This window comes from Ornithorhynchus anatinus, chromosome 2, assembly GCF_004115215.2.
Source record: "Ornithorhynchus anatinus isolate Pmale09 chromosome 2, mOrnAna1.pri.v4, whole genome shotgun sequence".
NCBI lineage: Eukaryota > Metazoa > Chordata > Mammalia > Monotremata > Ornithorhynchidae > Ornithorhynchus > Ornithorhynchus anatinus.
In genome coordinates, this window is record NC_041729.1 from 58667586 (window position 1) to 58683703 (window position 16118).

Below are 16118 nucleotides of genomic sequence, written 5' to 3' on the forward strand. Positions count from 1 at the left end.
CTCTATCCATTACATTGTGCTGATGGAGCTATGTAGTGATGGAGTTACTAACAACAGCATTGATCAATATATAAATATATATGTACAGTCATCTATACATATGTGTATCAGGAGATTCTAGATCTACCTACATGTTTACCTATACATCTGCATATCTGTGTGAATGCAGAAACATGGGACCAAGATAAGTTTCTACCCAAAGCGAAATACTAGAACACACTGGTTCCATAAGCAAAAACAAAGGAAGGATTGTGGAATTTGGAAAGAGAAAAGAGGCACCTTAGTCATATAATATGCTAGGCAATCTCCTAGTTTCCCTACATGGTGGAGTCAACTTGTTCAAGATGCAAAGATGAGTGAGAAGAAATCTATCTCCAACTGAAGGCAGCTGATTAACAAGCATAACCCATACGCTACCTAGAAGCACTTCAAGAATTTGAATCACTGCCTAAAACGCTTGCCAAGAACATACATGGAATTACTTGGGGAAAATATAAATCTCTTTCATGTTTAAGTTAAAAATAATTTTTAGAATAAGTAGGGATTGGTTAGGAAGGTCTGCTTAGTCTTGTCCATTTTTTCAAAAACATCAAGTGGGATAGCACAGGTCCTCTAATGATAGATGCAGTTCTGCCTGAACATGGGGCAAGCAAAGTGATATGGGGGGAGGGTGGATAAAGAGTGTGAGATGATTCATTTTTAGGAAAGCATTTTAAAATCCAGTATTAAGGACCATTCATTCATTCATCCATTCATTCATTCAATCAGTCATATTTACTGAGCACTTACTGTGTACAGAGCACTCTACTAAGCACTTGGAAAGTACAATTTGGCAACAGATAGAGGCAATCCCTATCCAATAAGGCTCACAGTCTAGAATGGGGGGAGACAGACAACAAAACAAAACAAGTAGACAGGCATTCACTAGCATCAAAGACCAAACATCAAATTAATATTACCAAACATGGGAACACTAAATCAAAGCTGGGAAGCAAAATGGACTCATGAAAATACCATGGTACTGGGACTCTGGACACCCGGGTTCTAATCTGTGCAACTTTGGGAAAGGCTGTTGAACTCTTGATGCCTCAGTTTTCTCATCTGTAAAATGGGGATAACTGCTTGCTCTATCAGATGGCAAGCCTCATGTGGGACAGGGACTGTGTCTAATCGGATTATCTCATACTTATCCTACTGCTAACTGCAGTGCTGGGCATATAGTGATTTCTGAAATGCTTATTGAGGTTCTTCTATGGTGCGGGTGCCAGAAGATTCTTAGGAAGTTCCATCTTTCCATATTCCTGGAACTACTGCTGCTATCATCAGACTAGAATAGCATATTCTGATCCCTGTGCTGTTGATGTCAAGGAGAAGAAGATATCAAAATGAACGTGGCCAATATTTCTGACCTCTGCTGCATTTGGAGCTTAAAGTGACTGCTGAATTCCACCTCTCTCACAGGTCACTAGAGCTGTGAAACAGAAAAAAATTCCATACAGGCATCAAATCACATTATGGGTGATTAATAAGGTCACAGGAGTGCAGTTTATTATACCTCACAGAATATGTGGAGAATTAGCATTCTGATACCTAATTTTCATGATATCTAATCTGAAGAAAGTTACTCATTTTAACTTTGTCTTTCTGTGGTCTTAACATCACAAAGTGATTGGTAATCTTGTGACACTGCTCAAATAGCCTGTCTTTTTAATTAATTTTTTTTGTCTTAAAAACCTTAATTAATACAGAAAGTTACTGATGGCATCTCCTGTTTTGACCAAGGATTTTCTTTTATCTTAGAAATGTATTTCCAACTAAAAAGGCAGAACACTGAAAAGGAACCCCATCCCAACATGCACATGTACGCATGCGCACACACACCCACACCCACACTTACAAATGGTTTATCCCAGGCAGTATAAAATAGAAGTGGTGGGTGCAGAATTGCTATGTCAGTATCTCACAGAGACTTGGACTATATCAAGTATTCTCAATATTCTAGAAGAGCAGTAGAGTTGGCATTTCTATACCATCTTGGTTTCTGCTTTTTTAAAAAAAAAACTAGAACCAGAAGTGACAGGGAAAGAGCTGGAATGAGAAGGGAATGTTCAAGTCACTCAAATGTCTGAAGATGACCAGAAGAAACAATCGCACCCTGCAGAAGGCAGAGTGTGGTTTATAACGCATATTGCTTCAGGTTCACTTGAAGAAAATGCAGAGCAAAAGGGAAGACTGTTACTGTGTTGAACACTCCCAAGCACTCAGTACAATGGCCTGTGTATGGTAAAGCACTCAATAAATAGGATTGATTTATTGATTGTGAACAACATGATATTTCAAGAGAAACTGTCTTAAAAATATTAATTATGATTTTCTAAGATTAAAAACTATATGATTTTGGCTTGCACTTGCATAGGGAATTACAATAAGTAATCATAATCGTACCTCGAGAGTTTCCAGTACTCTACCAGTCTTGGCTATGGGAGGGAGAGTCAAGCAGAGGCATTCCTTCCTAGCTAAGGCAGTGGCTAGTGAGTGGAAGGCAAACTGCTACAAGCCAAAACTCACTTGTGCTAGGTAGAGCAACATGGAAGAGAGTTGAGGGCAGAGATTCGAGTTTGCTATGTGGAAGGGGCAATAGTTAACCACTTCCATATTTTTATCGAGAAAACTCTATGGATAAACTACCAGAATAATTGAAGATGGAGGTGGGGAGCTCTGGGAGAGATGTGTTGATGATGTCGCTATGGGTTGGAGACGACTCGACAGCATTATACAAGACAATCAAACAATGAGTCAATTCTAGTGAAAGTGGATCCCCAAGATGGGATGTGCTTTTTATAAAAGGGGGAAGAAATTACCTGCAAATATTTTGAATCTCCCTGAAAGGCTGTTCTCTGATGGAAAATTCCCCATAGGCGAGCCAGCAGAATGGATTAAGCTTCTATTCCCCAAGTGTTTAGTACAGAGCTCGGCACGTAGCATACTCTTAATTAAAAATTGACTAAGATGACAAATAGGAGTATTTCTAGTTTCAGTGAAAGTCTCCTACCTTGAATTGCTTTGATTAGGGTTAATGAAATCTCCATTTGCTCATAAAGTGTAAATCCTGGATCTGAGCCTTTCAATGAGGCTTCTTGTCCTTTCTGTTTATTTGTTTGTCTTTCTGTGTGCATTTGAAAAATCAATAATATTCACACAATAAGTACAGTTGCTGGGGTTGAATGTGTTATAAAGTATGTTCAGACCCAGATACTTTACCAAATGAAAAATATATCCTGGTATTAATCTGCATGTGACCTCATATCATGTAAAAAATAAATGGACCAAGCACTCTTTGTGGAAAACCAGGAGAATTTCTAAACCTTTTTCACAAATGCTAAGCAGAATAGTTTAGAAATTAATTCAGTGTGCCCCAGACATCTCAACATTTTGTACTACAAGTCCCACATTGCTAAGGGGCCTGAATTGAACATGCATTGAGCATGCTCCAGCTTACTCATGGCCATCTAATCATTTAAAACAAGAAAGAGCATCTGGGGCTGGGTGCAATGTACACTGATCAGCTGAGCCAGGACAGTCCCAGTTCTGCAACCTTTGAATATTTTTCAGAGCTTACCAGGGACAGACTCTAAAATTCCAGGACTGGTGAACATATTAAATATTCTGCTCTTTTGGGGTGGCTGAGACATGTAATTGAGAAATAAAAAATTAACTTATGGATGTTACAGTTCTTAATACCATTTCAGACAGCTATAACACCACAGCTCATTCAGCACCAGAACCTGATGAAATACAACGCTGTTTCCCAGTTGTCCTAGCTCAAATCTATTTGACATTTTGCTGCCTTTGAAAATATGTTGATATACCATTTACAAAGGGAACAAAATCCTAATAATGGATATTTCAAAAGCATTGTCAAACAATGATGCACTGGATATCAGTAGTAGCTTCCTCAACATAGGGACCACTGAGACAGTGCAACAAGATGTCAAAGAAAACTGGTGTGATGTATCAGTCTGTATCAGGGAGGACATACACACAGCCAAAAATTCACATTGGCCACACAATATCTAAAACTGTCACAGAATTCTGATACCTAGGCAGCAAATTGACCAATGATGAAACGATAGACAACAAAGTCAAAATCCAAAACAAGAAGGCCAGAACATCCTCTATAGACCATCAAATTGAGTATGGTGGCAAGATGGCATCAGTCTCCAGACCAAACTAATGGTCTACAGAGCTGTAGTGTTGTCCAACCTTCTCTATGACTGGGAAATCTGGACCCCATAAAGTTATCACATATGGCTCCTTGAGCAGTTCCATCAGTATCATTTATTAATGTTGGTATTTGTTAAGCACTTACTATGTGCAGAGCACTGTTCTAAGCACTGGGGTAGACACAGGGGAATCAGGTTGTCCCACGTGGGGCTCACAGTCTTAATCCCCATTTTACAGATGAGGGAACTGAGGCACCGAGAAGTTAAGTGACTTGCCCACAGTCACACAGCTGACAAGTGGCAGAGCTGGGATTCGAACTCATGAGCCCTGACTCCAAAGCCCGTGCTCTTTCCACTGCGCCACGCTGCTTCTATGGGCTACATTCAATGCCAAATATTCAATATTAAATACCAAGACAAGATCAGAAATGTGGTGAGTCTCCAAGCATCTAAGCTATGTTGATTTTAACATAGTTACATTGGGTGGACTCATGAGAATGAGTGACAGCACGATTCCCACTCAGCTGCTGTATGGAGAACTGAAATGGGAAACCGAAAGCAAGGAGGGCAGAGGAAAAATTTGAAGGACATGGTAAAACAAAGCCTTAGACAATGCTGCATCCTAGCTGAAAACTGTGACTCAATCGATGAGGATAAACCATTCATTCATTCATTCATTCAATCATATTTAGGAGAACTTACTGTGTGCAAAGCACTGTAGTAAGTGCTTGGGAGACGACAATGCAACAATAAACAGACACATTCCCTGCCAACAAGATATACTGCTACTGAGAAAGTAGTGCCATTTTTTTAACAAAACCTAGATAAGAAACAATAGAGTTGGTAGAGGAGATCCCTACCCACAAGGAGTGTACAGTCTATAGGGGGAAGCAGACATTAAATTAGAAAACAGACAGGAGAAATAATAGAGAATAGAGAATAATAGAGAATAAGGGTGTGTACATAAGTGCTGTGGGGTTGTGGAGTATATCAAAGTGCTTAAGGAGTGCACAGACTAGTGCCTAGTCAATACAGAGAGGAGGGAAGATAGAGGAAATGAGGGTTTAGCGGGGAAGCCCCTTTGTGGGAGGCATGATTTTTAGGAGGGCTTTAAAAGTGGGGAGAATGGTGGACTTTCAAATACGAAGGGGGAAGGAATTCCAGACCCAAAGGAGTATGTGAGCAAGAGGTCAACACTGGTATAGACCAGATTGAGATACAGACTAGGTTGTCATCAGGGAAGCAGAGTGTGGGGGATGAGTTGTAGAAGATCAGCTAAGTAAGGTAGGAGGGAAAGAGCTGATTGAATGTTTCAAAGCTGATGCTAAAGAGTTCTATTTTATGTGGCTGTAGATAGGCAAGTATTTCTGACTAAATGGGGAAATAATAATAATGGTGGTATTTATTAAACTCTTACTATGTACGAGGGGCTGGGATGGATACAAGCAAATCAGATAGAACACAGTCCCTGTCCCACAAGGGGCTCACAGTCTTAATCTATCCACTAGGCGACTCTGCTTCTCCAATACCAGGAGTGGTCCAGGATGAGTCAGATCAGTGAGGTTGATTTGACAGAAGCAGAAGGTGAGTCATTTCTCCTCTCCTTTTCCATTTTGTTACCAGGTCACCCCAATTGCCAATATGGCTGGAGGCTCTATTGTTTCTATTTTAACTGAAAGTAGATGCTTTGGATTGGCAAGAAAGATCTCCGAAAAGTATGATTACCCTGGCTAAAGTGGAATGTCTGGTCACCTGGTCATCTGGGGAAGGAAAATGCTGAGTGAAAAAGGAAGGACATGTCATTCGAGCAAAGGGTGTTTACAGAAGTAAAATAGAGGCCATTCTTTATTTAACAAAAGCGTTCTTATTTCTGATTAGAAAAAATCCTCAAAGATGGCATATACAGATGTCATGAGCAACCTTGTATCAAACAATTTCCCCATGGCTGGGAAGCCAAATACATCCACTAATAAAGGAGGAATTAACCACAGTGGGAGAAGAGTAGAGCGACTTACCAAATTTGCATTCTGCTCATCAAAGGCATCCAAAAAGAAAAAGCTCAACCATTATCTTCCCTCTTCACATGAATAATTTTGTCTATTTAAAAACCTTGTAGGACATCAAATAATCATCTGATGAAGCTGAATGATCTAGATGACTATCCAATTAAACTCCCCATGGGACCGTGCTACCTTTGTTCCATAAACAACCAATGCAAGAACGATGCATTTGTGGTGTTAGAATTGTCCCAATTCTTCTTCAGACTCCTAACCAAGATCTGCAAATGCAGAAAGATGAAAAGTATAAAGAAGAATGGAAGTTGGAGACATGACATCAGAGGACCTGACTATACCTTTAAAGAAGACGAGAGGGTTCCTACAGAGGTGTGCCCTCAAATGAACAAGGATAGTCAGTTTTAAGCAAAACTACTCTGCAGAGAGGCAGAGAAGAGAAGGTGAATTAAGGGGTGGGGACGAAGGATGCAGGAGGAGGAGAAGGATCCCTGTTGTCAGAATTAGTATTTTACATCTTTCAACAGACCAACCACTGTCTAGGTTGATCACTGTGCATTTCATAGCTACAGACAAATGAAAAAGGGAATGGAGTGTATAGAAATAAAGTTGCTCATGTAGCTCATGTAAGCGACCAGAAGAAAAGTAAATAAAAAATCAACTCATGATTGTCTCAAAGGAACCAAGGAAACTAACTGAATTGCTCCATTTGCTACCAAAATTGTAACCATTCAATCATATTTACTGAACACTTACTCTGTGCAGAATACTGTACTAAGCACTTCAGAAAGTAGAACAAAGCAATATAACCAACACATTCCCTGGCCACAATGGAACAAAAGACATACTAACATGGAATTCTGACCTGAACAAAAGTTGAAGACATTAATTATGGTACCTGTTCATTCATTCATTCAATCTTATTTGAGTGCTTACTATGTGCAAAGCACTGTACTAAGCATGTGGAATGTTAAGTGCTTACTATGTAATTAACTGAGCTGGGGTAGATACAAGTTAATCATCTTGGACACAGTCCCTGCCCATACTGGACTCACACTCTTAATCCCTACTTTTTTACTGATGAGATAGCTGAGGCACAGTTAAGTGATTTACCCAAGGTCACAGAGCAGACAAGTAGTAAAGTCAGGATTAGAACCCAGGTTCTTCTGACTCCCAGGGCCGTGTTCTATCCCCTAAGCCATGCTGCTTCTCAGACAGTTCTGCCCTGAGCGACGTTTCCAGTATGTTTCTTTGTGGGTTTTTTTGTTTTGTTTTTTTTTTTTTAGCTAGGATGGGATTAGGAGAATGTGCCTCCAACAACTTGAGCCAGTTTGAGCTCGGCATGTTGTGTTATTAAAAACAAGTTCTTGCTTCTGCACGCAATATCAGAGCAGGTTGTGAATAAGTACTTCAGTGCAAGTTTTACTTAACATAAGATGTTGCAAGAATACAGCCCTCTTAATGAGGTTGAAAATGCAGTTATTCTTTTCCACCACACAGTCTACGCTTTAAAATCCCACCCTCATTACGCTTTCTGTGTGCACATATATATGCCTAGAAGGCTCTAATATCATTAGGAAAAATGGATTTTCCGGGCAGAGTTCAATTAAAATTTAGTGAAGTTTTGAAGATTTTTCCTCAAGTATTATTATGATCAGTTTGGTCTTGACTGATTTTAAATTACAAAAAAATATGCAAGACTGGACTTTTGCGTCAATTAATGTGTCAATATTCTTTCTAACACTTTGCTACAAACTCTGTTCAATTGCAATTTGTCAGTTGTAGCTCCTGTTGATAGGACAAATGGGTGTGGTCTGGTTAATCTTCTGAACATAATAGTATTCTGCTTCTTTGATAAATCTATCAGAGTGAAGTTTACTAAAACTGAGCTTTGTTTTTATCAAAATGTTTATATCAAAGCAGCTGTAGCCCCCTTCAGATCCCACAAGAAAGGGTAATGGTTCTCCCTCTTTTCTACTACTAAGAATGGTTATGTTCCTGTAAACACTCTAAAGCATGTGTGTCTCTCCCTCCTGGCTGTAAATTCATTGTGGACAGGGAAGGTGTTTACCAACTCTGTTATACTGTACTCTTGGAGAAGCAGCGTGGCTCAGTGGAAAGAGCACGGGCTTTGGAGTCAGGGCTCATGAGTTCGAATCCCAGCTCTGCCACTTGTCGGCTGTGTGACTGTGGGCAAGTCACTTAACTTCTCTGTGCCTCAGTTCCCTCATCTGTAAAATGGGGATTAAGACTGTGAGCCCCATGTGGGACAACCTGATTCCCCTATGTCTACCCCAGTGCTTAGAACAGTGCTCGGCACATAGTAAGCGCTTAACAAATACCAACATTATTATTATTATTATTATTTTTGTTAGTTTTTTGTTTTGGTAAAAAACACAGTTAGGAAACATCTTTGAACTTTTCCCCTATTATATGGAATACATTTGTTGTGGAACTTTATCAATACATGGAATTCAAAGATTTGAAATTGCATACATTTTTTTTCTGTTGGGGTAATGTGATTGACCTGGTGAGCTCCTGCAACAAGTCTATGCTTTATATACTTTGGACATATTTTTGGAAGGCTCTTTATTTTTGGTACATTCCCTACACTCCAGAGCTACTCATTATCCTACCTATCAATCAGTCAATCGATCACATTTATTCATTCATTCAATTGTATTTATTGAGCACTTACTGTGTACAGAGCACTGTACTTAGCATTTGGTAGAGTACAGTACAACAAAATTAGCAGGCACAATCCCTGCTCATAATAAACATATCATCTAGTTTACTGGCACATTGACACCATTTGATAATCAGCATTACTTTGATGAAAAAAATTATGGCAAAGGGACTTGTAAAGTTATGCTGGATTGCTGTTCCTAAATGCTTTCAGCTCACATAATGAAAATGCATTTTCCATCCTCTTCAGAGTTGCAATCTAAATTACATTTACACATACATCTGTTTATGTGTACACACATACACACCTACTTTATAGGGCAAATTCAATTTTGTCAATTGTGGTTACTGATAAACACTTCATAATTCAGGTTTTTAAGATTAAGGAAACGTATATAATAATTTTTCATTTAATCAACAATTTAAGACAATTTAAACATTATAGACATGCTAATAGGAAAAGTGTAAGAATTTAGCATGCGCCCACTGCTACTTCTGAAATCCTTGTAAGGGTAGTTTCCTGCCAAAGGAGCAAAAGATTTCCCGAGTGTCCACTCTCTATAAGACACTTTATTGTGCATTGTCATCTAAACAAGGTTGATGTGATTGCAGAAGTGGACACTTATTGAACTTTCGATTCCTGACCTCAGCTAACAATTTGAAACTGGCTGTAAATTGTCCCTTTCAGTCTTAACACACAGGATGTTTCTACTTGGAAAAAGTGCATAGGCTGCAGTTTTCTGCAATACATTCTCAAAAAGTCAATTTCACCTTTTGGCAGCCCTGAAGGAATCGAGATTAAGTTAAGTGTAATAGCTCAGAATAAGGGCAATAGTTAAAAAAGGGGGAAGGACTGATTTGAGTAGTCCAAAAGTGAAACTATCATAGAAGAGTTAACAGTAGTTTTTGTTGTTGCTGTTTATAGTAAAGTGATTAAAAAGGAAAAAAAAGTTTGCATGTGTTAAGTTAGAAGGGTTATACTGCAACATAATGAAAAATTGAAACAGCACAATGCCCTGCTGACTTCGAGATAAATGAAACATCAAAGCCATAGTAAATATTTAAGGTTCTCTGACAAGTTATATAGCCATTAAAACATTCATTTCCTACTTTTATATCTCTTTCTATAATGAAAATTATCTTTGTGAAAAGCATGCTCTTAAACTATGTGATATTCAGATGGACTTTTGCCCACAAACTAAAGGCTTTTGGTAACTGGATCAAATTGGCTAAAGAAAAAAAAGCAAGACAATTGATGTTGATCTGTGGCTTTCCTCATGGAAAAATTGTAATAAAATTATTGTTTTAAAAATTCAGTTGGAATTTTTATAGACAATATTAAAAACCTGCCATAAAACTACTTTCATCTTTTTGACAAAATAACTTGTGTGCCTACTCAAATAGGCTTGGCTTCAAATTGTAAAGATTTTACAGAGATAATGACATATAGTGTGACTTCTGGTTCTGAAAAGAACATCTTAGGAATGCCATACTTCAGCAATCCATTCTTGAAAAGAGATCTAAGGAACTAAAATCGAGCCTAAATCTTTGGACCTAAAGGGAAGAGAGTCTTCTAAAAACACTAGATCTGAATACCTGACTTAAATTTGATTTCCTCCCTAAACAAATTTTCACAGTGTGATATTCATCCATAGAAAATCATTTGTTTCCACCCTTTTTATAGTGTCATTTTCATGTAAAAGTGATGTTGTATATTAAAGGAGCATATATATTCACCAAATACACTCCAGGGAAATTTACCACCAAATGATAACTTCCAAGTACTTAATATTCATACACGAATATGCGGTCACAACTCATGCCATTCCCCTGCTACTGCAGTAATTAAGCATTCATACCAGTAAAAAGTTTGGTTGAAATGATTTTATGACAAATGATGGAAAGCATATTAACTGTGAAACTCAGCCTTGTAAAAACCCCCTTAACCCAGGAAACTGAATCAAGAGGAAATTGATGGCAACTTCAGTGAGGACAGAATTCACTCAATGCAGACTGAATAATCAATCAATCAATCAATGGCATTTATTGAGTTCTTACTATGTACAGCACATTGTACTAAGCACAGTAGTATAATATAGCAGAGTATAATACTGACAGTTGGTAGACATATTCCCTGCCTACAGTGAGCTCACAGTCTAGACCCTGCTAAAGTCTGGTGATGGGCAGCAAGCTCCATGAACTTTGCACTAGAAAAGAAAAAAGGAGAAGCAAAACTTGAGAAACTCAGAAAAGGAGATGCACCAATATTTTGAAAGAAACAAGTTATCCAGCACAACTATGTCAACTAAGTGAAGAAACACAATTATGTCAACTGAGTGAAGAGTCAAATGATTGACACATATTCAAGCCATCACTAAATCCTGTCAGTTCTACCATCACAACACTGCCAAAATCCACCCCTTCCTCTTTATCCAAATTGCTACCATGTTAATCCAAGCACCCTGATTACTGTAACAACCTCCATGTGGACCTCACTACCTCCCATCTCTCCCCACTCCAGTCCATACCCCATTCTGTTGCCCAAATCATTTTCCTGCAAAAACGTTCAGACCATGTTTCTCCACTGCTCAAGAAACTCCAGTGGTTGCCCAACCACCTCTGCATCAAACAAAAACTCCTCACCATTGGCTCTAAAGCACTTAATCATCTTTCTCCCTCCTACCTCATTTCACTACTCTCCTACTCCAACCCAGCTTGCACACTTTGTTCCTCTAATGCTAACCTTCTCACTGTACCTTGATCTTGTCTATCTCATCGCTGACACTCTCTCCCACATCCTACCTCTAGCCTGAAATGCCTTCCTTCCTTGTATCAGACAATTACTCTCCCACATTTCAAAACCTTTTTGAAGGCACATCTTCTCCAAGAAGCCTTCTCTGATTAAGGCCTCTTCTCCCACTTCCTTTTGCACTGCTCTTACTTGCTCCTTCATTTATACTCCCTTCCATCCCCATAGCACTTATGAATATATCTTCATATAGCTGTAATTTATTTACTTAGCAAGTTATTTATTTAGCTATTTATTTATAGTACTCTGTGTCTCCCCCTATAGACTGCGAGCTTATTGTGGGCAGGAATGTGTCCATTTGGTATTATAGTGTACTCTCCCAAGTGCTTAGCACAGTACAGTGCTTTGCACATAGTAAGCACTAAATAAACATGACTGAATTGAATGAAGAGTCAAATGATTGACTACTATGGAGAGGGTTGGGTGGGCGGACACAAGGAAAATCCTGCAGAGATGAGAGATGCTTTGTAAATGCCTTACAGTTTGCTTGACCTCATGTATTCTGCTTTAAAGCCAGTTATCTGTAGAACACCAATTCCCAAGTCCTAATAGTCTTTAAAGGTGGAATGCAAACACTAAGACCAAGCACTGAGTAAGAGGAAGAAAACAAACTGAGCTTAACCTTCTAGGAGCTACTGTTCAAAATCTCAGTTTTCTGGTGAATTACCAGAAATTACCATTACCAGTAGAATTCCAGGGCATCCCTCTTGCCAGATTTGTTCATATCCCTGAGTCTGATGCTTATGGGCTGCACTGAACTAAGATGCACATGTAGGACATTGAATTTGAATGGGAACACTATTATTATCATTATTTTTAATTGTACAAAATTCTAACTTTGAAATTATCATTTTCAATTTCTAAATCCTTGAGAGCCTTCTCACCTAAATTGTCGCTTCTCACCAACTGACTTTCTGCTCATGTTCTCTTCAGTCTTCTCCCCTAGAACTAGCATATTAATTAGGGTGAGATCATCTTGTTTCATCCAATAATGTCAAAGTTATGGGAAGCCTGGAAAGCATCCAAATTTTATTTCAATACATCACTTCAACATTATAAATGATAAATCAATATTTTTAATACTTTTCCATTCTAATGTATTCTGATGGAACTGAGCCAATATAGCCTGCAAGAAATATGCAGATTAAAAAGGCTATACTTTGAACATAATGGAATGCAAAACCTTCTTTTTTATGAGCTGTAAAGGCACTAGGTCACTAAAGAAGATGGACAGTGGTTTGAAAAATTAGCACCCCTCTGAAGTTAAAACCAGTAGGGTTCAACACACTCCAACTGGGAAACTATTACTTGATTTGGCGAAAGGACCTAAAATCTCAATTTAAAATATTAAGGCTGTCAAAATTTGGACACACGCTGACACCAATGTAAGTTCACATAAACTGGCAACTCTTTCCACCGAGAATTCAATTTTGTTAGAGATATGCCTCTGCACTGCCCAAGCCAGGTCCATTATAAAAATAGTAACAGTGATTGTCTGTTCCTTATCCAACAGTAAGTAATAAGCAGTACAATTTCAACACCAGGAATTTCTTCTTCCAACTTTACAATCTCATAAACTTTAAGAAGGAGGCTCTGGATAATCAATTGGATCAAGAGTAATAAAGCATTTGGATGGCTTGCCTAGATACTTTTAATAATGCCATACAAATGGCTCCCTGCACTTTAAAATCATGTCTACAGTGAAAGAATACACCATTTCATTTATGATGTCTGTGTGGCAGCTGTAACTCTTGCTCTTTTAGACAAAATGGTAAATTTCATAGGGAGGCCATGCAAGAGACTCACCATTTCCAAAGTGTGACAAAAATATTTGACTAAAAGATAAATGCCATGGAGATATACATACAAAATAAGGAGAGGACCTTTCAAATTTGAGAAGGTCATTTTCTTTGATAATGCACCCACTAAATCAGTGCACTGAGTAGGTGCCGGTAAAAGCTAAAGGCTGCATTCTTAAAAGAGCCTTTATTAAAATGCTATCAAGCCTAATGAAGAGAGAGATCCCTATCAAAAATGGCACTCTAATTGACAATTGACCAGTGCTTTTAACACATTTTCTTTGATGGTGCATAATTAGAATTCAGGAGTGGATGCTCTGGGTTTGCAAGGAATGTGCCACAAACCAACCTTCATATCAACTGAATTGGAATATTTATACTTTTTGGTAAATGAAATATTCCTAGTTATGAAATATTACACAGTTGTAGAAAAGAACTTAGGTTAGCTGAATTTAGAATTTTTTTCCAGAGCATGGGACTGGGAGTCAGAAGACCTAGGTTTTAAACCTGGCTATATAATTTGTCTGCTGTGTAACTTTTGGGCAAGTCACTTTTTTGGGCCTCAGTTCCCTCATTTGCAAAATGGGGATCTGTTCTCCCTCCTACTTAGACTGTGAGCGTAATGTAGCTTGTAATTATCTAGTATCTACCCCAGAGCTGAGGATCATGCTTGGCACATTGTAATTCCTTAATAAATACAATTTATTATTATCATTATTAATATTAATAAGATCATAAGGATTCAGAATCATCTTAAACATTTTGATCTTGTCTCCATGTTACTTCTTTTTCACATTATTTAGAGGGTATTTTGGATGCTATTCAAGTGTTACATCTATTTTTTCTTCAATTTTGATAGAATGCTTATAATGACAATGAGTGTGGGGAGAGTGAGCTTTTGACATTTCAATAAGTATTTTTAATGGGCTAAACATATAGAATGAACAGTGTTTCCAACAAGGGTTTCCAGTTCATGCTGCTATTTTGATCCCAGCTGTAATATAAAGAAAGTAGATATCAATGCATCACTGCTCTAAATTTGATAGGGTGCCACTCTCTCTGACCAAAGTTATCCATGTTGGAAAAAATCAATAAATGTTCTATTTATAAATACCTTACCTTGGTCAGGGGCAGCTATTCAGCACATCTAGGCCACTGTGTGGGTGATCGGGAGGACAGCCCCTTTGTGATAATGCAGTGGACCCACTCCAGGTCATCTGGGAACTGAGGAACCACCCCATTTGCTGCAAACGGAGCAGCAGGAACAAAGGTTTCTGAAGGATTTTTTTTCCCCCAATTTAAAATTCTTTCTTGAGGATTTTCCCCTAGTGCCAGGGATTCCATAGGGAAAATCCCCAAGAATTCAACTTCAAATTCAGGAAAAAAGAATGAAAAGCTGTCGACCTTTAACTCCTCCTACCTTGTTCTTCTTTCCTCCAATATGCTTCTGCCCAGGGACCCCAAAGTTCAGGTGGCTTCTTCCCAAGTGCAATTTGCCAGTAATCCAATGCAGCAGTGGCTCAAACTCTAATAGTGACATGAAGTTCCCAATTCAATATACCTATATTAGAAATCTTAATGTTGGCCCCTGGGTAACTGCTACATCAATTTCAAGTTGTTCTCTTAACTCAAGACTGTTAGAGAAATCATTCTGAAAATCCTGAAACATGTCATTTCTTCTTCTCTTATGTGCCCATTCCCTTCTAGTACTCTGAGTCTTCGAGCTAACTTCACTTGCCCTCAGCAAATTGATTCCTGCTATTATCTAAATGACCAAATCCAAAGGTTAAAATTCAAACATTCTTTATTGCACACTCCAAAGGCCTCACTGACTGATATTAAATAATTCTGAAAGCAGCAGCATGGCCCAATGGAAAAAGTACAAGCCTGAGTGTCAGAAGGACCTGGCTTCAAATCCTGGCTCTGCCATTTGTCTACTGTGTGATCTTGGGCAACTCACTTAACTTCTCTATGCCACAGTTCCCTCATCTGTACAATGGGGATTAAGACTGTGAGCCCCATATAAGATATTAACCGTGTGACTTGATTACTTTGTATCTACCCCAGCACTTAGAATAGTGCTTGGCACATAGTAAGCTCTCCACAAATATTAAAAATTCTATTAACTTTCAAGAACACTCTTATTAAGGAGACCATTCTTACCCTTTCTCCCTCTTCTCTTGATGCTATAGAGAAATAGGCCTAGTGTAAATATGAATTATTCAGCCAATCACCTCATTTTTAGCTAAATGGCAAAAGCCCAGTCCTCAGCAGATAGTCCATATGAGGATGGCTAGGGGATGATGGCAGATCCAGTGTGTTGTAACAGATTCAAATTCTGAAAGGTGCAGGTCCTCTACTCTTCATAAATGTGGACTATTCAAATTCTACTAGATTGTAAATTCCTTGTAGGTAGAGAATATGTGCTTAGTGTCTGAAACACTTTCCTGAGTGCTTAATATGGCACATTTTTCTCAGTAGGTGCTCAGTTAATGCCATCAAAATTAGTAATCTGCTCACTCCAACTTGGGAAGTACATTAGACTAGGCTAAGGTGAGGATATTCTTTAACAGGGTTAAGGGAGCACCAT

At 38.5% G+C, this 16118-nt stretch overlaps 1 protein-coding gene across 2 annotated transcripts in view; it reads right to left on the reverse strand.

Moving 5' to 3' along the window:
• The window catches only part of RBFOX1 (RNA binding fox-1 homolog 1), a 1878609-nt gene that overhangs the window by 1073373 nt on the left and 789118 nt on the right, over positions 1-16118 (reverse strand). The gene's annotated exons all lie outside the window — the stretch shown is intronic.